The sequence below is a fragment of the Teleopsis dalmanni genome, chromosome 1, assembly GCF_002237135.1.
Source record: "Teleopsis dalmanni isolate 2A chromosome 1, ASM223713v2, whole genome shotgun sequence".
Classification (NCBI taxonomy): Eukaryota; Metazoa; Arthropoda; class Insecta; order Diptera; family Diopsidae; genus Teleopsis; species Teleopsis dalmanni.
Genome location: NC_051846.1, coordinates 193,427,216 through 193,450,145, shown reverse-complemented (window position 1 = coordinate 193,450,145; position 22,930 = coordinate 193,427,216). Strand labels below are relative to the sequence as shown.

The 22,930-nt window shown below is 26.3% G+C and overlaps 1 protein-coding gene across 2 annotated transcripts in view; it reads right to left on the bottom strand.

Moving 5' to 3' along the window:
- LOC119670996 (myc protein) overlaps positions 1-20,762 on the bottom strand; it is a 58,359-nt gene extending 37,597 nt beyond the window's left edge. Inside the window, exon 1 of one of the 2 annotated variants that reach the window (XM_038081474.1) lies at positions 20,718-20,762. The gene's annotated coding sequence lies outside the window, so the exon portion shown is untranslated. Of the gene's footprint in view, positions 1-9,866; positions 10,051-20,717 lie in introns of those variants that run through there. The other variant, XM_038081473.1, reaches the window with a different exon arrangement.
- Between the last annotated feature and the right edge of the window lie 2,168 nt (positions 20,763-22,930).

Here is a 22,930-nt window from a genome sequence, read left to right as displayed (position 1 = left end):
AAAAAAATAATTGGCAGTGTATTTATTATTTATATTTGCGTTCTACTTTAGTTTTTGTGTTACAATTTTCTTTTTTGGTATATTACTTTTTTTTGTATATTATTTTTTTTTTGTTTATTTTTTATTTTTTTTTACAAACAAATAATAAAATTGCATTTTTTTTTATGAATGAACTGCATATGTTGTGGTATATATGTTTAAATATATTGTACACATATAGACAACAATCAACAAAATATCTAGAGCAATTGGCAGTTTGAGGTTGGCTTTTCAATGAGATATGAAAAATGTTTTCATTTTACTAATAAATGAAACAAAAAAAAAATACAAAAAAATATTAGAATGCAGTATAATTTAAAATGTTAACTGAAAATGTTGAAAGACATTTATATTTTTAAATGTAATTAACAGAAACAATATGCAATTGTATAAGCAAAAGTGAAGATATTTACTTTAATTTATAGCTTAAGTAGCTATAACCAACAAAACAGATTTAATAATTACTAATACTTTATCAATGAAACACAATTTCTAGTTAAAATACAATAATTAATCTACAGAAACAGTTGTTGGTAATAAAATACTATAAATAATATTATACAACATATATAAAGAAAAGTATTTTCAATACTAGTACATTTTAATAGTATTAAAAAAAATTTGTTAAAACATATTAAATATTTATTTTGAATTTTAAAATGCACACAAATCAAAATAATATTATTAATAATTAATTATGATTTTTCTCAATAATTTTTAATGATTATTAAAAATTTGCTATAATAAATAATATTTTATTTTTGCTCATTTAATTAATTGTTCTTTTATTATAAAAAAAAGAGATAATTTATAATTTTTTTTTAAACTTTATGACTATATATATAGTATATGTAAAAACACCTACAATAAATGATATAATAAAATTTTTTTCAAACGCATTATAAAAACGCCCACGTTCCTAATTCAGCAGCGATAGATACTACGTTTTGCTACGAGAGTACTAAAATGCTCAATAGGAAGCTTTCATTTTCGTTTGAGGAAAAATTTTTGTATCTGTATCTACATATAAATTTTATTTTATTTCATTATTTTTTTTTCTTTTTTCCATAATACATTTTTGTACACAACACCCCACACACAGAGACGCAACAGTTACTAACTAAAAAGATACATACAACGTGTGACAACAATGTCTGTCTAGAGTTGAGATAAGTATTAATAAAATTTTGCAAAAAAAAAATAATAATAAATAAATGATATACAGTAATAAAAAGATACACATATAAACTGTTAACTCAATTTGGCTTAAAAATAGTTAACGACTTTATCGCTTCGATACAATAAAGAGACACCCCCTACATTTCACTATTTCATATGAATAATCGGTGAGTGAATAGTTGGTAATTTTTATAGCAAATCTCTATGAGTAAATAACTATTTCTTCCGAAAAATATAATACGTATAATGTAAAACAAAGATTGATTTCTCAGAATTTACAGTTTAAATATAAACAGTTTATATCACATTACATTGCACAATTCCACGACTATTAGTCACTATTGCAATGCATGCATGCAATTTTCATGACAAATTCAGCTGCGTCCGCATTTGGCGCCAAAAATATTTGCAAATAGCAAATCACTATATTATAGGTTTAACATTGATAGAACTTTCCCTTTTCCTCACTCTTAATATGAATTTTTCCTATTATCACAATGTGGGGAAATATAGGATTAAGATTATAATTTTTTATCTTTTTTTTATAAATTTTTTCTCTCTCCTATCTTAAATATTTTTTTACTATCTATTATACTATAATACTACTTTAATAGTCATATAAAATAAGAGGTGTTTTTTTTATTTGTTAAAACTTTTTTGCACCCAAGATAAACAAAAATATAGGTTTGTGTATAAATTGTGCATTACTGACGTCAAGATATATTATAAGCACATCTAACTGGTATCTCAGAACATTCTACAGATTTTATTTTAGAAAGTGCAAACAGATGCAAGAAATTCTATTTAATATTCTGTGTGGGAGAGAGACTTGTACATATCTAAGAATTTAATAAAAATGATTCATGACTTATCTTCTGATGACATAGTTAGTGGGTGGAGTATGAAAGACAATATACAGTAAATAAATATTCATATTTCATAAATATTCATATTACTACACATACCAACTAAAGAGTAGTAAGGGCCTTGTTGTCGTAATTAAAGGTATCGAATCAGATGTAGAACCCATTGAGATAACAAATGCCCTAAGCGAAAAAGGCTTTAGCGCTAGAGCAGTAATAAATATTGTTAACAAAGACAAAATCCCACAACCTATGTTCAAAGTTGAACTTCACCCGGAAGCTTCTAAGCTTAAAAAAAATGAGAGCCATCCCATCTACAACCTACAGTATTTACTTCACCGCAGAATTAGCGTTGAGGAGCCCCACAAAAGAAATGGTCCGGTGCAATGCACAAACTGCCAAGAGTATGGCCACACTAAGTCATATTGCACTCTTCGTACAGTGTGCGTAGCTTGTGGCGAGCTTCACCATAGTTCCGAATGCGATAAAAAAGCATTAAAGGATACCAACTCCAAAAAATGTAGCAACTGCAGTGGAAATCACACTGCAAACTACAGAGGCTGTCCTATTTATAAAGAACTAAAGCACAGGTTAGCTCTGCAGAAAGAAGCGTTGCGTAATCCTACAAGAAGCAACACCATTAAATTAGTTGAAGTACCTCAACCTTTAACTTCTAAGCCTGTTACACCAGGTGTTTCATATGCTAATGTCCTTAAATCGACAAGCAACAAGCCCCTCCAGTTCACTCTCGCTCAGAGCTTAACTCAGTTCATGTCAATCATGCAAACTACTCTTAACGAGATAGTTAAAATGCAAAGCCAATTAATGCAAATGTTTTTGTCTAAATAACGAGTACTTTAAAAATTTGTACATGGAATGCAAACGACTTAAGCCAACATAAACTTGAACTCACAAATTTCATGTCTCGAGAAAGTGTGCATGTAATGCTTTGCTCAGAAACACATCTAACTAACAAAAATTTCTTTTCTATTCCTAGTTATTTATTCTATAAAACCAATCACCCAGATGGCAAAGCACATAGTGGTACAGGTATTTTGATACGAAGGCGTCTAAAACACAATTTTCTAGGTACATATGCTCATAATTATATGCAAGCCACATCAATATGCCTTAAGCACACAGGAAAAAATTCAACTTTATCGACAGTTTACTGCCCTCCTCGCTTCAACATTACTGAGACCCAACTTACGGATCACTTTTTAACTCTAGGTGAAAGATTTCTTGCGGTGGGAGACAACGCCATGCACACGTATTGGGGTTCACGACTCTGTAATCCAAAAGGAAAACAGCTCTACAATTCTATTTTAAATAGAAAAAATGCACTAGACGTAATCTCTCCTGGGCAGCCAACATATTGGCCTGCTGATAACAATAAAATACCAGACCTAATAGACTTCGCCGTAACCAAAGGCATAAACAAAAATTTTATCTCAACATACACTAGCTGCGATTTGTCTTCTGACCATTCTCGAGTTACATTTTGCTTACTTGATGGTCCTCAGTTATATGACTGTTCCTATAGCCTTACAAGTCCTAGAACAAACACACATACACACAAATTACAAGATAAAGTGTAAGTCTCATATTGAGGACGCAACCTCGGTTTTAAACTCAATTCTGATTTCAGCAGCAGAAAACTCCACCCCTAAAGGCAATAAAATTTACAGATTCAATAGAGTACTTACAAATAGTGACATAGAGAATTTAGTTTTACAAAAACGTAGGTTAAGGCGTGAATGGCAAAAATCTAGGTCCCCTTTAGCACAAAACTTATTTAAGGAAGCCCAAAGGAGACTTAGATCTGCATTAAGCAAGGAAGTCAAAGTCAGACAATATAACTATATTTAAAACCTATGTCCAAATGGCAAAAACCATTCATCTTTGTGGAATGTTAGCAAAGGTATATATTCTCCCATAGACTCTGATTCTCCAATAAGAAACTCTCTTGGAAACTGGGCGCGAAGTGATGAAGAAAAATCTAACGTTTTTGCTGATTATCTAAAAGAGGCGTTCCAATCAAATCCTGCAACAGGACATTATGACTTTCCTACTCAGCATCTACATGCACCATCTATTGACATGCATATAACGGCCAATGATTTTGTGCAAATAATCACAAAGAAGTTCGATTGCAAAAAGACACCGGGATATGATAATATCTCACCCAACATGATGAAAAAATTTACCCCTTTAGGCTATAAATTTTATCACAAGAATTTTTAATGCTATAATTAAATTTGGCTTTTATCCAACAGAGTGGAAAACATCCATGATTATTATGATTCATAAATCAGGTAAAGACCCCACGCTTGCCTCTTTATACAGGCCAATAAGCTTACTGCCATGCCTTTCTAAACTCTTTGAAAGAGCACTGCTTTTAAATTTAAAATCGTTCCTTGACGTTCAAAACTTAATACCGTCCCACCAGTTTGATTTTAGGAAAAAACATGGAACTATTGAGCAAGTGAATCGTATAACGAATGAAATAAGACACGCATTTGAGCTCAGAGAATATTGTTCCGCGGTATTCCTCGATGTTAAACAAGCATTTGATAAAGTATGGCATAATGGACTCATATATAAGATACGCTATTCATTACCGGCAAATGTCCACTCAGTTCTAGAATCGTATCTGCATAATAGAAGCTTTAAAGTGAAATGCAAATCATATACTTCTAATAATTTCCCAATAGAAGCTGGCGTTCCACAAGGAAGTGTTCTTCGCCCTATATTGTATGTACTTTACACATCTGATATCCCAATAAGTAGTTCAGTTATCACCACAACGTTTGCCGATGATACGGCAATTTTATGGCGAAACAGAAACACTGTGTTAGCTTCAAACCAACTTCAATCTCACTTATATCGGATGGAGAAATGGTTGTCAAAATGGCGAATTAAAATTAACGAAGTAAAATGTAGACACGTCATTTTTACCTTAAATCAGAGTACATCTCCAACAATTTTACTAAACAACATTCCCATACCACAAGCAGATAATATAACGTACTTAGGTATCCACCTAGACAGACGACTAATTTGGCGCAAACATATTGAAGCCAAAAAAATTCAGATGAAGCTCCAATCCTCTAAGTTGCATTGGCTCATTAATAGCAGATCTTCCCTGTGCCTAGAGTATAAAGTACTGTTGTATAACAGCATCATAAAACCAATATGGACTTATGATATCCAGTTATTTGGTAATGCTAGTGCTTCAAATATTGAAATTGTACAAAGAGCTCAGTCAAAAATACTAAGAATAATCACTAGTGCCCCCTGGTATATTAGGAATGAAAGTATACACCGAGATCTACGAATTCCCCTAGTTAAAGCTGAATTTGACAATATAAGAAAAAAATACAATAAAAGGCTGATAGAACATGTTAATCCTTTAGCACTTTTATCCATTACTTCCCGCCTAAAAAGAGCTGATCGTCCAGCCATTAATTAATATACAACAACTTTAAGTAATAACCGCACCTTTCTTTTTAGTAATTTGATAAAGTTGAACCACTTTCTTAAGAAACCACCTAACATTCTCTCCAATGAAATTTAACCCATTAGTCTAAGTGAGGTTCGTGATACAAGGTTTACTTGTTTTATTTTATTTTATACAATGTATAGTTAAAATAAGAATTTGTAATATTATGTAATTAGTTATAAGATTTTACAACTTATTGTTAGTCTCATTCTAAGAGCAGTTGCAAAAAATAAATGTATGTTTTACAAAAAAAAAAAAAAAAAAAAATATTTCATAATTCATATTTCGATAAGTTTATATACTATAAATGATTTTAAAAATATTTATCACACATAGAATAACTAATATATATCATAGGTACAGATCTAATATGTTGGCTAAATTATATAGCTATAATATAAAAATTTAACAAATTCGATTTAATAAATAAATTAAAAGAAATGTTATAAAGTAAATTAAATATTATAAACTAAATTAAATTAAATATTTTAAATTAAAATAAATTTTATAAATTAAACTAAATATTATGAATTAAATCATATATTAGAAATTAAAATAAATTTTATATATTAAAATTTAATTAAATTTTTTAATGAAACTAAATATTTTTTAAGATTTTATAGAAATTTCATTAGCGGCAACTTCAAACAACTTAGGGTGTTGAACTAACTTACGAAATAATGGATTATTATGTATAAAAATTTAAATTATCTATATAAATATGAATAATTTGCTAAATATTAATAATTTTCAATATTGCACTATATTAGATAATAATTTTTTTTAATGAGGAAAATTATTAAGTTGGGTGTAACTAACAAAGAGTTGCCGCCAAACTTTGTGGAGATATGGTATGTGGACAATAATAAGAAAGTGAATATTATACAAAATAAAGCAAAAAAAAAGGAATAAAAAAATAAAATAGCAATATGTGAATAAAGAAATAATAAATTCAACACTATTATTTCTAATTACAAAACCAAAACAAAAAATCAATAACAATAAAAACATTTATTTGAATACATATTTTTTATTACAAAATTTATAATAAATATTAGTCACATTAATAACTTGCTATAATAATAATAATAATAATAATAAAATAAAAATTTTATGAGAATAACAATAATTTTAGGAGAATACTTATTCTATAATAATAATAATTTCATAATAGTAATAACTTTATAATAATAATAATTTTATAATAATAATAATTTTGTAATATTAATAATTTTATAACAATAAAAAATTTGTAATGTTAATTTTATAATAATAATTATTTTGTAATTATAATTATTTTACAATAATAATAATTCTATAATAATAAAAATCTAATAATATTAATTATTTTATAATATTAAACATTTTAAAATAATAATATTATTATATTATAATTTATTTTTTAAAAATAATAATAAATTTGCAATAACTAACTAAAAATTTATATGACATTTTGTAAACAAAAAAAATAGCATCACTCACTTTTTGACCGCCTTTTTACTCACATTTTAATTATCAGTAGAAACTTAATTTAGAAAGCAAAAAGAAAAAAATCAACAAACAATAATAGGACAAAAAAATGCACTTCTCTAGTTGCAACAAATAAAAATTAAATTCAAAGCAATACAAATAAATAAAAAAACGATAGTAAGCAAAAGAAAAAGTACAGCTACGTTTAAAAATAAACTTCAAAGAAAATAAACGTATAAAGTCAAAATGAAAAAAAAAAGCATACAATTAAATTGCACTAAACTGTATGCAGCAGTATTAAGAATACAAGAAATGATAAAAAAAAAGTAAAAAAAACGAAGCTTAAAAAATGAAACAAAAATTTTGTAGAAATACAAACAAAATAAAAAATAAAAAATAAAAAAACTGACATAAAAAAGCGTACAATGCTGAAATAATTGCCGGTCTATGTTTTCATTTTGTTGCCGAAATTCGCAAGTCAAACACACATTAAAATAATTTTTATAAATGTGCGAAGGCATAAAATAAAACATTTATAAACAAAGAAACAAACAAAAAATATATAAAATAAAAAAGAAAGAAAGGAAATAAAAAAGCACTGTAGGGAAACCTGTCTTATGCACTTCCACTTATAATTTTTTTTTGTTTTTTTTTTGGTTGTTCCTTTAAATGTTGTTTGAAACGGAAAACCGTTATAAACGCATCTTAATCAAAATGGACAATAAGTAAGTGACTTAAATTAGTGGATTTATGCGATTGCTTTTATATTATTCAGATAGTTATAATGAATAATAAAAAATAATATAGCCTAATAAATGTTATTTAAAAAATTTTTGTTGTCAAAAACAATTAAAAAAAAATAACTAATTTTATATTAAAAATCAAATAAGATAAAAAATATTTATTTAATATATGTTACTTATATAAATTAAAGTAAATTCGATAAACAAAAATTAATATTAAAATAATTATAAATGAATTGGAATGAAGAAATAATTAGTAAACATAATATTCAAAAATTATTATTAAAAGATATTACTTAATATTTTAAATCAGAGTATTTTTGAATGGTAAATGAAAAAAACAAAATACCTATAAAATAAAATCTAATTTAAAATAAACAAATATAGTACAATATATTTAATCGTTTGAAAAATGTTTAAAATTAAATTTATCATATATAAATAGCTGATAAATAAATACAATTAAAATAATATATAATAAATACAATAACCAAATATAAAATAAAAATATATGCCAAATTAAAAATCGTTATTAATAATAATAAAAATAAATATTAGCTATAATAAAAAATTTATTACAAAATATTGAAACCAAATTAATAAATAATAATCAGTTAACAGAAAAAAAATATTAAATTAAAAATATGATTATACTAACAAAAATTATTGTGAAATTAATTTTATTTTATATACAAAATAATATTTTTTATTAAATATTTAATAATATTATATAAGACATTTATCATATATCTGTATAAAATATATATGACATATCTTTATAAAATATATATGACATATCTTTTATAAAATATATATGACATATCTTTATATAATATATATGACATATCTTTATAAAATATATATGACATATCTTTTGATGTTTTAGGTGAAACGCTTTCGTTAAAAAGAATTATATATAAAAATAATAAAATCATCCAAAATAAAATTAATTAAAGCATCCAATTTTTTTAATTTTTTAAAAAAAAATTCAAATATATATCAACATCTTCATGGTTCATAAACTTTATTAAAAAATAAATGTTTCAAAATATTATTTTAAAAAAAATAAAATATAACACTAAACAATAGCTAGTTTTTTTTTGTAAATTTTCGATATTTATATAAACAACACAATATAAAGAAAAATTATAATATTAAATATAATTTTTATATCTTGTTATATTTATAATGAGATTATATATAACTTATGATAAAAAAAAAAAACAAAAGTACTAAGCAAAAATAAATTTTTTAATATTGTTTTTTATAAAAAATAAAAAACAATTATTAAAGAAGAAAATATATTGAAACAAATTCAATTTTATTATTATTAAAATAAATAATAAATAGCACTGAAAGCAGTTAATTTTTTTTTATTAAATAATCAACACTAACCAATTTTTTTTTAAATTTGCCATATAAGAAACTAAAATTTTTTATATTTTATAAAAATTGCTAATTTTATTTTTAATTTTTATTAACAGAAATGAATTTTTTAACAATTTCAATATAAATAAATAATATTAAACACAGCCAATTATTTGTTTATGATATTTTCATATAAATAAATACTACTAAATACATTATTTTATTTTTAATTTTTCGTAAATAAATAAATTATAAAAAATGAATTTTTTTACAATTTCAATATAAATAAATAATATTAAACAAAACCAATTATTTGTTTATTTTTTTAAATAAATAAAATACTAAATACATTACTTTATTTTATTTTCATTTTTTAGTATTTGATATAAACAAAAAAAACGCACAATAAATAGTGATTAATAATTATTTTATTTTTTCAATAGGAATAAATAATGCTCACTAAATAATAATCAATAATTATTTTATTTTGTATATTTTATTATTTTTCCATATAAATATGTAAGTAACACTTATTAAATAATAATTGGTTAAATAAAAATATTAAAATAGTTTAAACTTAACAAACAAAATTTTTAATATAAATAAAATAAAATTTACACGACAGTGAAATAAATTATTTAATAAATAATTATTTAATAAATAATTATAAAACAAACAATATATTTTGAACACTGGGCTCACCTATTTTCTTTTGGGCAATTATAAAAATTTATCCTTAAAATTCGAGCGCAATCGTATGCGTTAGACCCCACTCAGGGCGTAGTCCAAGTGTAAATATTTGTCTGCAGCACACAAAAAAAAATATGATTTCTTTTTGTTGCTGGGAATTTTTTTCCTTTTTGCGAGTGGGAAAAAAATTTGTGCACCGTTATTTGTTTTGTTTCACACGCTTGTCGATAACTGTTTTTTTGTGTTTTTTTGTTAATTTCACAAAATGGTTTTTTATTCCTTGGAATAAATATTTTTATTTTAATTATTAATATTTATATTATTTTTGTCAAAATTACTTAAAATTTAAAAAGTGCGTCAAATATTTTTTATTTTGCAACTTTTTAGGATTTAAAAAATTTTCTTTAGATTTTTATTTTGTTTTATTTTTGTCACAAGTGTTTTTGTTTTTATTTTTATTTTTATTTTAATGAAAATAAAATATCCATGCTTGACTTTTAATATTAATTCTTGAAATATAAGAATTTTCTAAATAATTTTTAGTCAAATTAAATTTCACTTTAAACTTTAATTGTTTAGATTTTCTACATTTAAGTTTGAGTTTCTGATCGTTTGAGAAACTTTGAAATTCCGTTAGTTTGGGATTTTTAAACATTACAGCAAAAACTAAAACAGTTTTTAGTTTAGTTTTTTTTTTTACTTAATTTAATTTTATTGTTAATTATTTTTAATTCAACAATAACTTCACTTAAACACTTTTAAAGAAAAAAAATATATATTTTTTTTCATAAAATTATGGTTTTTGGTCTGAAAACATTTTATTGTGAACGAGAACGAAAATGTTTATTTTTTTCACAAAATTGGAAATTTTCGCGTAGTCCTTTTGCATTTAAAGTTGATTTCGATCAACGGCAAAGCCGGCCGGTTCAGTTGTCGTTTGCAATGTGAGAAAAGAAATCAATTTGTATGCGATTTTGTTTTGTTGGTTTGGTTTAGTTCAGTTCTTTTTTTTTGTCTTGTTTGAGTTCTTCAACAAAAAAAAAAAATGTTAAATTTGTTATAAAAAAAATCGGCAAACAGAAAATGAAATAACAACAGTTCTGCTTTGTATTTAACTTATTTACTTCTCAAAAAAAAAAAATTGAAAAAATTAATTTTTATTTCTCTAGTTATTGTTGTTGCTGTGCTTTGTAATGTGAGTGAATTAAATTTCCTTTAATATTTTCTATATTGCGCCAAAGAATTTAAAGAAACGTACGAACGTTTTTGAGCAGAATAGCGCGCACTTCGTCAAATTGCGACCGTTCGCTTTAACGTCACAAAACGTAATGTGCGCAAAGGACGCAACAGAGATCTCAAAACATACGAACCCAAAAGACAAAAAAAACACAACACAACAAAATGAAATGAAATGAAATGAAATGCTAGTGGTAAGAATATTTCTGCTGTGTGTTTTGTTATTAGTTGCTGTTATTGTTGTCGTTTTGTTGTTGTTGTTGTTTTTTGTGCTCCTGTTATATTTGGTTTGTTGTTAAACTCTGCTAAAGTTGCGGTGCGGTGGTGCTTGATTCTAAATGTGCTATTACTGCTGCTATTGTTGTTGTTGCTGTTGCTGTAATTTGCTCTTGCCGTTTTTCTTTGCTTTCTTGTTGTTGTTGTTGTTAGAAGGAGAAAAATTTTTATGTAAAGAGTAAAACAGCAAATTTACAAACGCAAAGAGAGCGTTTGTTTGCATGAGTGCTATATTGTATTTTCCGATTTTATGTTTTTTTGAAACATTTTTAAATGGAAAATGAGTATTTTCAAGTCACTCTTAAATTTGTTTATTTAGGGGAAATAATTTAATTTTTGGTAGGGCACTCAAAATTTGTATATACACACGCATACTCTCAGTTCAATGGGAAAATTACATTTTTTTTCACTCTGTTTACATTTGCATTTACTACTCTCTGTAGCGGCCGGCTTTTGCTTTGCATGCTTGTTCATTAATAATTGTTGATCGCGTCAAAAACCAGTTTTAATAAAATTCAGAATTTGTTACTATGGCAATTTTATTTTAAAATCATTTTTTTTTGTCTATACGACAAGAGAAAGAGGAAAATAAGTTTTTAAGAGAAATTTCGTGAATTGAGTGATATTTTGAGTTTTAAACCTCACAGTAATAAAATATATTACAATACATTTTATTTATAAAATAAAGTAATTAAATTAAATAATTATATATTATAACAAATAACGAATAGAAAAAATTAATATTTTTTCTAAATGCTAACAGAAAATTATTAGATAAAAGTAGAAGTTTTATTTATATAAATAGTGTGATGATTTTTAAATCACCTGTTGCTTTTAATTTTATATTAATAAAAACTATATTTTTTTTATGAAAACCATAGTTCTTTTATAGTAACTATATGTTTTTAAAAAAAACTATATTTTTTTAAAAAAAACTATTTTTTTCAATAAAAACTATACTATATACTATATTACTATATTTTTTGCAGACCAATATTTTTTTAAAATTTAATTATTTATAAAAAAATGAGTAAAGACCAATTATTCAATCATTTCAATCAATCATATATTAAAGAAATAAAATAGTTTATTCTAAAATAAATTGATTTTATTCCAATCAATTTGTTTTTATAAGAAACGATATAAAATCAAAAATAAATAACTTATCTCAACACTCAAGAGAGCACCAAGAACTTTGTTAAATACTTAGATGGATAATCATATTCATAACTAGAAACATCGTCTTTCTAAAAGACTTTTAGAGCTTAATATGATAATAAAATTGATGATAATAGACCTTCATTGCTTGCTTCCTATACACCACTGATAACCTTCAAAATATTTTTAGTGCTTGATTCCGTAATAGTTTCGAAGATGCTAAAAAACCTTTAGTTCTTGATATGCGGTAATACTCCTGAAGATGCTAATAGACCTTCATTGCTTGACTCCATACCAAGAAACCTTAGAAGACCATTAATACGTCATTCCATAATAGCATTGATGATGTTGATACTGTTGGACGTTGTAGTACTGTTGTAGTATAATAGCTTCGAAGATATTGAAAGATCTTCAGTGCTTGATACTGTAATAGCTTGAATATCATACAAGACCTTCAGTATTTTGTACTTCAATAGTCTCGAAAAAGTTTGAAAGGCTTCAATTCTTGATTTCGTAATAGTCTTGAAGATCGTAGTAGAATTGAAAGTGCTAAAAGATTTTCGTTCTATAAGAGCCTTGAAGTAGCTAAAAGACCTTCAGTGCTTGGTACCGCAATAAGCTTTTAGATTTTAGAAGTACTTTCAGTGCTAAATTCCCTAATAGCCTTAAAAATCTTGGAAAACCGTCAGTGTTTGTTCACGCAATACCCTTACAATACATATAGTATGTATTTAGTACTTAACCAGCCTTTTTCTAGGTAACTAAGACGTTGAGTTTCACAGTTTTTCAATAATATACTTTTTTAAACATAAATTAAATTGATCGAAAGCCATTATAAGAATACTAGAAAGAAGTCTATAGAGTAAAATCTTTACTAGTCCTAAAAATATCAATTACAAGCTGTCTAAAAAGGATTGGGACATGAAAACATGAAAAGCTTGAAGTAAACAGTCCATTTCAGTTAACAGCAAATATAAGAAGCTTCTCAATCTAAATACATCTATGGTAAACCCAAACAAATTACTGCCTATTTATCTTGTGAAACTACCATGGAAATGTCTTTAATGCCAGCGCTGGTGATATCACGACTTTAGCGCGTAGAGTAGATATGTGCCTACTGCCGAGTGTCGAGCAAAAACAGAGTGAATGATTGGCATATTCCTCTTTTCTTCTTGGACCCACAATTGACAGTAGTCATTGAAATGGGCATCTGACCAGGCACCATTTCTATCCTTATTATTGAAAACAGAGTTGTTTATTTTGATTACCAAAATTATAGCCTATTCACTGACCAATTAGTCCTCTTAATAATGAAGAGAAACACAATATGAATTTTTGTAAAATGCTTAAGTGAAAATAAGTAATCATTTAATTTGTTTTAAAAAAAATTATGCAATATAAACAAAGACAATAGGTTAGGTGAAGCTTCGGAACGAGTATCTAAAATAAATTTCTAATCCAACTTTAGTTAGTATTTCCTGTACACAATGAATTGCTAATAGATTTCTATGCTATGCACAAATTCTCTATGGAAATTCAAAGTTACTAATAAACAGTGCAAACATTTTTAAGAATACGAACGTGGATATGCGAAGTATCGAACTGCATAGATACGGGCGAGCGCTCGTATAGGTGCACGTGTATCTAGTATCTTTGCCTGACTTGGTAATTAATAATTCTAGAATTCCGTTTGCAAACACAAAAACAGAACCGAGTCGATTGCTGGAGTTGTTTTTGCATGTCATTGTTGTGAAAATAAAATATTATATTTTTGCTATTTTAACCTTTTTGTTTTGCATTTCGTACTGGTAGGTTTTGTATAGAAGAGAGGCGAAGGAAAACAGATAATAAACACATCTATTTGTGTACAGAATGTGAGCAACTTTTCCATTGTGATGAAATTTACGAGCTTGTAATCAAAACAAAATAATCGGAAAACAAAGGGGCGACGATTTTACGGAATGGCGAAATTATTTTCACTTCTAAACTTCAGTGCAAGTGGCAGGAGGGTAGGAGGGAAAAAACTACAGAAAAATTGTAAAAATATTTGAAGAGAATAACAAATACGATACGCCGTAACTAAGAGTTGTTTGTAAACAAAACACAAAACAGATACAACAAAGCCGTCGAGATAAAAAAAAACGTATCTAAACTAACGAATGAGATGTGCTAAACTTATTCTGAGACATTAACAGATCGTGTGTTTTCAGTTAAGTTAACTCAGTTGTATATTTTGAAGACTTAATATAAATATATCATATACTTCAAGGTCTCTAATAAATAACATTTTTATAGTATATATTATTGTATAAATAGTATATAATGATACCTTTCTGATAAACCTAGTAAAGTGTAGGGAGAGCACTAAAACTATTACTAGATATACTAAGTGTACAATCAACTCTATGACTATTATTACATATACATATAAAAGAATATTCGTATGAGGTAAAAAATTTATAGATTCTACGAGCAACCCGGACCAAATGTTGGAATCATTTATTATCAACGCCCAATTCCTGGTATAGTTCCATGCGACAAGTCCCAATGTATGCTTTAAATGCAGCTCTACCCCATATGATGTCTCTCATCTATTTTCATATCCTACTGAACACAACAATTGGAGTCCAATTAATCTTTGGCTCTGTGCCATTAAAGTGGCTTGATTTCTCGCCTTGACCCAGGTTTGCTTCAATTAAAATTCCAACCATCCGTAATCTACTCTTGTTCCCAAATAATGCCCACCCTTTTTATACTTATCTAATCATATCCTAACCTTTTATCAAAAAAGCTAAAAATTATGGTCAATGGAAGATTTCAACTGCCTGAAAAACTCCCTTCGTTTAGACGGAAAGTTCCTTCAGAAACCACCGTTAGGTAATACGTCTAATGAAGTACTGACACTGACTTTTAAATTCAACAGGGCAAGAGTTCAACCCTTGGTACTTGTAGTCTCAAAAAAAAATCATATCCTAATCATATAAAAATCATATGTGTTCATATTAGTAATTCTGTTTATGGTTTTCGCTGTTTAGATCTCCACATCATATAAATTATGATATAGATTAATAATTAATACAATAGTTATACAAAATGATGGTCAAATGTCTATGTCTTTGCTAAACATAGTCCATGGACTTAGATTCATATTATTCTTAGAAAGTACTATCTAAAATAAATTGTATATACAAAATCTGCATAAAACTAATGTTTATATGATTAAGATCACTGTATTCAGTGTACGCACAATAGATAAACTTATCTAAATACCACCTACAAGATAATATAAAATTACTGGATACGCCTTACTCGCAGGCAGATAAAGGTAAAAAGAAAATAAAGAATCGTATGATGAAATGTGTGTATATGAATTAGCGGTCAGAAGTTAAAAAAAACTAAGAAGAATATAGAAGGGGTGAAGAGGAATACAGAACCAATGAAAAGAAGTATGGAAGAAATGTTGAAGAATATAGAAGTAATGAAGAAAAATATAGAAGTAATGAAGAAGAATATAGAAGTAATGAAGAAGAATATAGAAGGAATAAACAAAAATGTAGAATATAGAGGGAGTATTGAAGGAATATGGAAGAAATGAAAGAGAATATAGAACACATGAAGAAGAATATGGCGAATAAACTGAAGAAAATATGAAAAATAATAACGAATTCTGAATAATATGAAGCACAAAATAGGGACAGAAATATAGAAAGCAACTGAGAAGAAAATAGGAAAGTGTGGAACAATACAAGAAAAAACATATTTACGAAAAAAACAATAAAAAAAAACTGGAAAAAAAAATAAAAAAAATTAAGCTATGAAAAAGCCAGTAAAGGAATTTTAAAAAAATATGTGGAAGAGATTTTGGATATGCATGAAAAAGAACATAAAGAAGGGAAGAAATAATGATAATAGGTTTCTCTCGATTCCCATTATATATTCTTTTATATCACACTTAATGACAAGAGCCAAAAAATATATTGAAATAAAAATTTGATTAAAGAATTTTTTATTTACATTTACTTTTGGGATCACAAGATAGATAAACTCAGTTAAACTTACAAATAAACCAATCATTCTCTCAATCCTTTCAATTTGATTTCTCTAATGGTGTTATTACAAAAAATCTATGTCAATTCAACTGACTCCATTTTATTCAAATTCCCATAAATTAATTTAATTCTATTAGTACCTCCGTATTACTAAATCCGGTATTTGAAATTCTATTGCAATTTGATTAAAAATTCCTTTCGCTAATATTTATGCAATCGAAATAAAGTGCAAATCGATACAATGTTGCAGTCGCAATCGCATTTGCAGTCACAGACTTTCCTAGTTTTCGCTTTGCAGACCTTAACACTCTACAAATATTTTGAATTAAAATATTTTTAAAATGCAATAAATAAATATAAATATTGTCACTTTGCCATTAAAAGTGTTTACGCAATTAAAATATGTAAAACAAAAAGTATCTGCAATCGAACACGTGTGTTGCGCAATCTTTAGAAAGAAAACTGTGCAGATACTTTCGATATTTTCTGACTGAAATACGCGCCAATTTAAGTTCATAATTTGCACTACACGCCACCGGGCACTGCCCGTTTTCATTGCAATCAATTCCACCGTCAGTGTCTATGAAGAATTCATACCGAGTATCTTCTATCTTCCCTCCTTTCCTTTCCTTTCCTTTCCTTTCCTAAATGTTGTTTTGTTTATAATACTCGTTATTTTTAGTTTGAATTTTAAGTACCTCAGTTTGCTCAGTTTGGTTTAGTAATTCGATCTGTGACCTGCTTCTTTCTAAATATTCGTTACATTTGTGTTTGACCTAATTTGAATGTGCTTGAGGTAGGCCTCCTCGTTGGCTCATTTTCAGTTTGCTTATGAATTTCTGAATTTGTGAATTTCAGAATTTTAGAATTTCAGAAATTCGTATTATTTTTCAAAGGGTTAAGAGAGTTCAATAAACTTTCGGTTCTCGATGTGACGAAAAAGGGGTTTGTCCGAAAATCAATCAAATTTGTTTACTGTGGTTTTGTTCTGCTGCTTTTAGGTTACTTAATGCGGGTAGAGAGAATTTGTCCTTTTTTTGTAGTGTGAAGGAACATCAATAAGCTTATGTGATGTTACCTAAGAATTTATGTGCCTTTAAACCTGATTTGTTGTGACAGCACTCACATTTGTTTACATTCAGTTTTTTGAAATATTAAATATAAAAAAGTGACAAACGAAAATGACAAAATTCACACAAAAGACTAAAAAAGTTTGGATTGAATTCGAAAAAAGAAACAAAATTAGCTTTGGCTCTTCCATAATTTCAATATCCATCATACAAATAAATATGTAACAAAATCAGTTAGATACTTTTATGAATTCGTATTTCATTTTCATTATTAGTTCTAGAGTAAAATACACTAATGTATTAAAAAAAATAAACTCTTTGTCGACAAAAACTTTGTCTATAGAATCCACATAATATAGTGAACCGTTTTCGTCGTTTTCTAAGCTCTATATGTCCATTGCACAATAAGTCCCTGTACAAACTAATTACAGAAGTTCAAAAATCGTCTTCCATATATCCAAAAAAAACAGAATCTCTAACAAACAGTTACATAAAGATATATATACACCTTCCGATATATGTCGAAATACCTAACAAACATATAAATATAGATATATAGACAGACATACCGGTATATGGGCATACACAGAAGATTGATTTAGTTAGCTTAAGTGTTGATTCTCCAAGACTCCAATTAGCGCTGCTTTCGCTTTGTTTTAATACCCTATACTACTTAACATTTGGTTCTATGGTTTGTTATGTAAATATCAAATCCATTCTGTTCGATTTAGGAACCTCCTAAAGACGTTGTTATTAATTAACGTTAGCACCTCGAAATTAGTGAAGAAAGATTTTCTTCCTTTATCTGCCCTTCTACTCTTTCTGCTTCCAAAGAGTAAAACATATAGGGAACATGGGAAATAATTTTATGTTTCTGTGTCCAGTTGTAGCTCTGATTGTGAATATTGAGATGGATTTTCTTTCTGATCGTCTGCTCTCCAATGTGTTAGGAACAAATAATTACTGCGGAGAGTTTATAGAGATTACTTGGGATTTTTATTTATTAGTCGAGTGAAATTGTTTGTTTAAAATTGTTATACGGTTATAGTGTTCTACTAGTCTTCTATGCGGCAAGATTAAATTATCTACAATTTATTTTTCAATGCATTTGATAATAATGGTTAGTATAATCAGTTTAAGTGATGTGAAGACCAGTTATGCTTGAGTCTTTTACGGAACACAGACCAGACAAAGGTTTTATCATTTGCTTAGCATAGTTAAGCTCCTATTGTGATAGAGACGTACAGATCTACAGAATTTCATATGTACAAGTAAAGCGTCATACAGATATTCAGATATACAAAGAATGGAACATATAGGTTTAAGATTTAGAAGTAATTATATATGAGTATATACAATACATATAGATATTAAGATATCTACATACATATGTATGTAGTGTAATTTATATGAATGGGTACAGTTTTCAATAGCTTGAACTATGTGTGTTCTGCATAAACACACGTATAGGAAGGGTGTGTGAGTTTATGCAGAATACTTATACATACATACATACTCCTTATACATTGACTTAATATTGCAATCATTTTAGGCATAAGCACGGTTGCCACTTATGGTACTTTAGTACCAAAATTGGTACTTTTTTTTTTTTTCGTTTGGTACTCATGTTCAAAAAACTGGTACATTTTTTGACGACCGTCAACTTATTGATTGTGGATATTTCCAATTAATTTTTTTTATAAATGCAACTTTACACTATTTTATATTTTGTTCATTTATAACACTATAAAAAACACAGAACGAGAAAACAAAAAGGTCCAAAAAAATTTTGTGTAAACATTGAGAAAATATAATTAATTTTTTATTATATATTTATATATCCTCAAATTGTTGCATATTTACATAAATATCTATATGAATGTGTATATATTTTGCATATTTATTTCCCCAAACAGAACACAAAAGTACATTGCCGTTTTTGCCTTTTCTTTCTTTTTTAACTTTCCTTTTCTTTTAGCGTTTGCACTTTTCCTCACTTTCTTTAAAGTAATTTTGCTTGTTTTTTCTTAATTAATTCATTTTCTTATAGCTTACTACACTGCAAATCAAGTTTACTATTTTACAAAAGCATAAATAACTGCAATGCAATTAATAGTAATTAATAATTATTAATAATAACTAGAAACATAAATTTAATTTCAATAAAAAAAAAAAAACTATAATGGCATTCCTTTAACTTCTCCACCGGAAAGCGTTCAGTTCAAATGCAACTACTTTTGTTGTTGTTTTCCATGCAATTCCATAAACAGAAAATCAGAAACATAAAAATAAAAGCTAAAGTAAAAAACATAATGTACTAAGATGCACTTAACACAAGTATTGACCTTGAATTAGTAATCAAAAGTGTAACTGATTTTTTTTTATTACATTTGCATTATATACAACATATTTCAGAAGACAACAACAACAAAACACAAAAACTAAAATTATGGTCAGACCAACGGTAAAGTTTTGCAAATTTATTTGCGTTCCCACACTCAATACTTGATCAATAAACCCAACCAAGTAAGTTAAAAAGAGATGAAAGCTATGAGTAATTGCTTCTATTTCCTATTTCGCATGATCTGAAAAAAATTGATTTCTCCTTGCATGTCGTATTGTTGTTGTATGCTTGTATGCATTGTCCAAAATAGACAAGCAGTCGCTAAATTTAAAGCAAGGATGACGTACGTACGTGGCGACTTGACAAAATTGCATAGTAAAATTGAAAGTAAAAGCAAATTTTATAACTTCAAAAAAAAAAAAAGCAAATATTCCTTTTTCGTACACTAATCTTCTCTTAAGATGGAAGCGTTTTATTGCAAAAACAAAGGGAATTAATGTGAGGAAAGCAGCATTGGTAGTATAGGTGAAGAATATATAAAAGCAGTGGCGGTTGCAAAACTAAATTAAAGAATTAAATATTTTTATGAGGCGTTTGTATGTAATATGTATTTTTAAAAGGAAATTATTATAAAAATTATTATTATTAAAAAAATTATTAAAAAAATTATTATAAAAATAATTACAAAAATTATTATAAAAATAATTAAAATAATTTTAAATTAACTTACCTGTTATTAATTAGCGGCCGTTGTCAACAATTACATTTTATTATTTATATTTATTATTAACTTTTATTTCGTTATATTTATGAGAAAATTTAAAATTTATAAAAACTGAACGTTTAGAAAAATATTAAATATATATAAAAACTATTAAAAAAAATAATTATTACTAAAAAAAATGAAAATATTTTTATTTAGTGAATTTAACAAAATTGTAGAATATTAAAGAAACTCAGAATGGTTACAGGCTCCTCGGGAGGGTAAGCAGATCTGAGATCAATTATTGCTTAGCCTGATCAAATGATAAACAATAATTCAGTCAAGGCGTATATAGAGGTTTTGACGAAACCTTGCAGTTTATAGGGAGTAAAAGTTCTCAAGTGCACTAACTCAACTAGCTTCAACATAATAAATATGAAGAATTGAAGAAAAAAAATGGCATGTTTTATTTAAGTTTAATAAATTTCTTTAAAAATAAAAAAAGACCCGAGGGAAGAATAACAAATCAAATTTAATTTTTTTTGTAATGTTTATGATTATATTTATTTTAATTTTGCTTTTAAGAAATTAACATTTGTTTTGCGTAAATATTTGTGGTACAATGATTTTTAAAATTTAAATCATTTATTGTTTTAATAACCAATGACGATGATAAAGACGACTATAGACTATAACCGAAAAGTTGGTGATATTTAAACATATTTTGTCAAATTAATTGAAAAATGTGTACCCATATATACAATTGACTAATTAGTCTATTTAAAAATATAAAAATAAATATATATAAAAAATTATTCATGTTTAGTTTTTAGCTTTTTTTATTATATATTAATTTTATATTACATTAAACAATTAATTTTAAATTAATTTTTTTTTTTCGTTAATAGATATCAATCAAATGCATAGAAAATATTGTATTATGAAAAGAAGAATTATATAAAATAAAAAATAGTTTTCAAAAAAAAAATATCCTTGTTTGAGTATAAAAATTGACCATATATATTAAAATTAGTTTTTAACTAGCAACTGCTCATCGTTGTTATTTTTAAAGCAAATTCGTTTGAACAAATATTACAATTGTATTTTAATAGTAAATGAAATGTGTGTGAGATCCAATTGTTATAATATTAAACATAAATAATATGCAAAATTTAAATTCTTTTATTAATAATTGCAATTTTTGCTTTTAAAAACTATCAGTCATTTATTAACGATCGTATCTCCAATTACATTTTAATGCTGTACAGCACCATTCAAATGCTTTAACGAAGCATAATTCTATGCGAACTACTATATACATATATGTATATGATATGTATTATAAATATGTATGGTAACATTTTGAATTTGACTGATATTAATACCTTTTACAAAACTCAGTTAACATAAAATGTCACAAAAAAATCTGTTTATGTACGTTAGATATTTATTTAAGCATATTTAGAACGTTTTACGTTAATACTAGTCATTGTAAATCGAAAGTTTTTTTTTTTTTTTTTTTAATATGTTCAATTTTTTTGTGTATTTTTGTATTTTTTTTATACATATTTATATATATAAATATATATATATATTTTGTACTATAAATTATTTTTTCAAACATTTGTTTAAAATTTATTTTTGTTGTTTATAAGTTAAATGGCGTTGTGATAAAAAAAAATCTGCAAAAAAAAAATAATAAAAAAAATTGTTAAAAAGTGACAAGAAAACATAATAAGAAATTATAGCAAAAATTTTTACATTAAATAAAAATATATAATATATTAACAGAGAATGATAAACAAAAATTAAATAAATAAAAATTTAACAAATTAATACAAATTGAACAAATTGTGAGAAAAGTAAATAAAAATACAATTTATTTATTTGTGAGAATAAATAAAATCTAAATATACATATATATTACATGTATACTTATAAAACGATTTTTATTTTTTTTTATTCATATTTTATATTTATTTTACTGAGTTTACTACAACAATGCCTGGTCTGCTGGAACTATGCATTTAAAAAAAACCATCGACAACAACATCGACACCTACCATCTTTTGTTAATTATAAAACAGCTTTCGATATCTCGCAGTGTCTGAACTCGGTATCCTTGTAGTTGGTACCGAAAAGGATCTAAGGTATGCTTAGAGGCTAATGAGGAACGAACAAAGTATATGTCGGCAACCGGTAGAAATGTGCTTCACTCGGACGCTGAGCTAGAAATCATA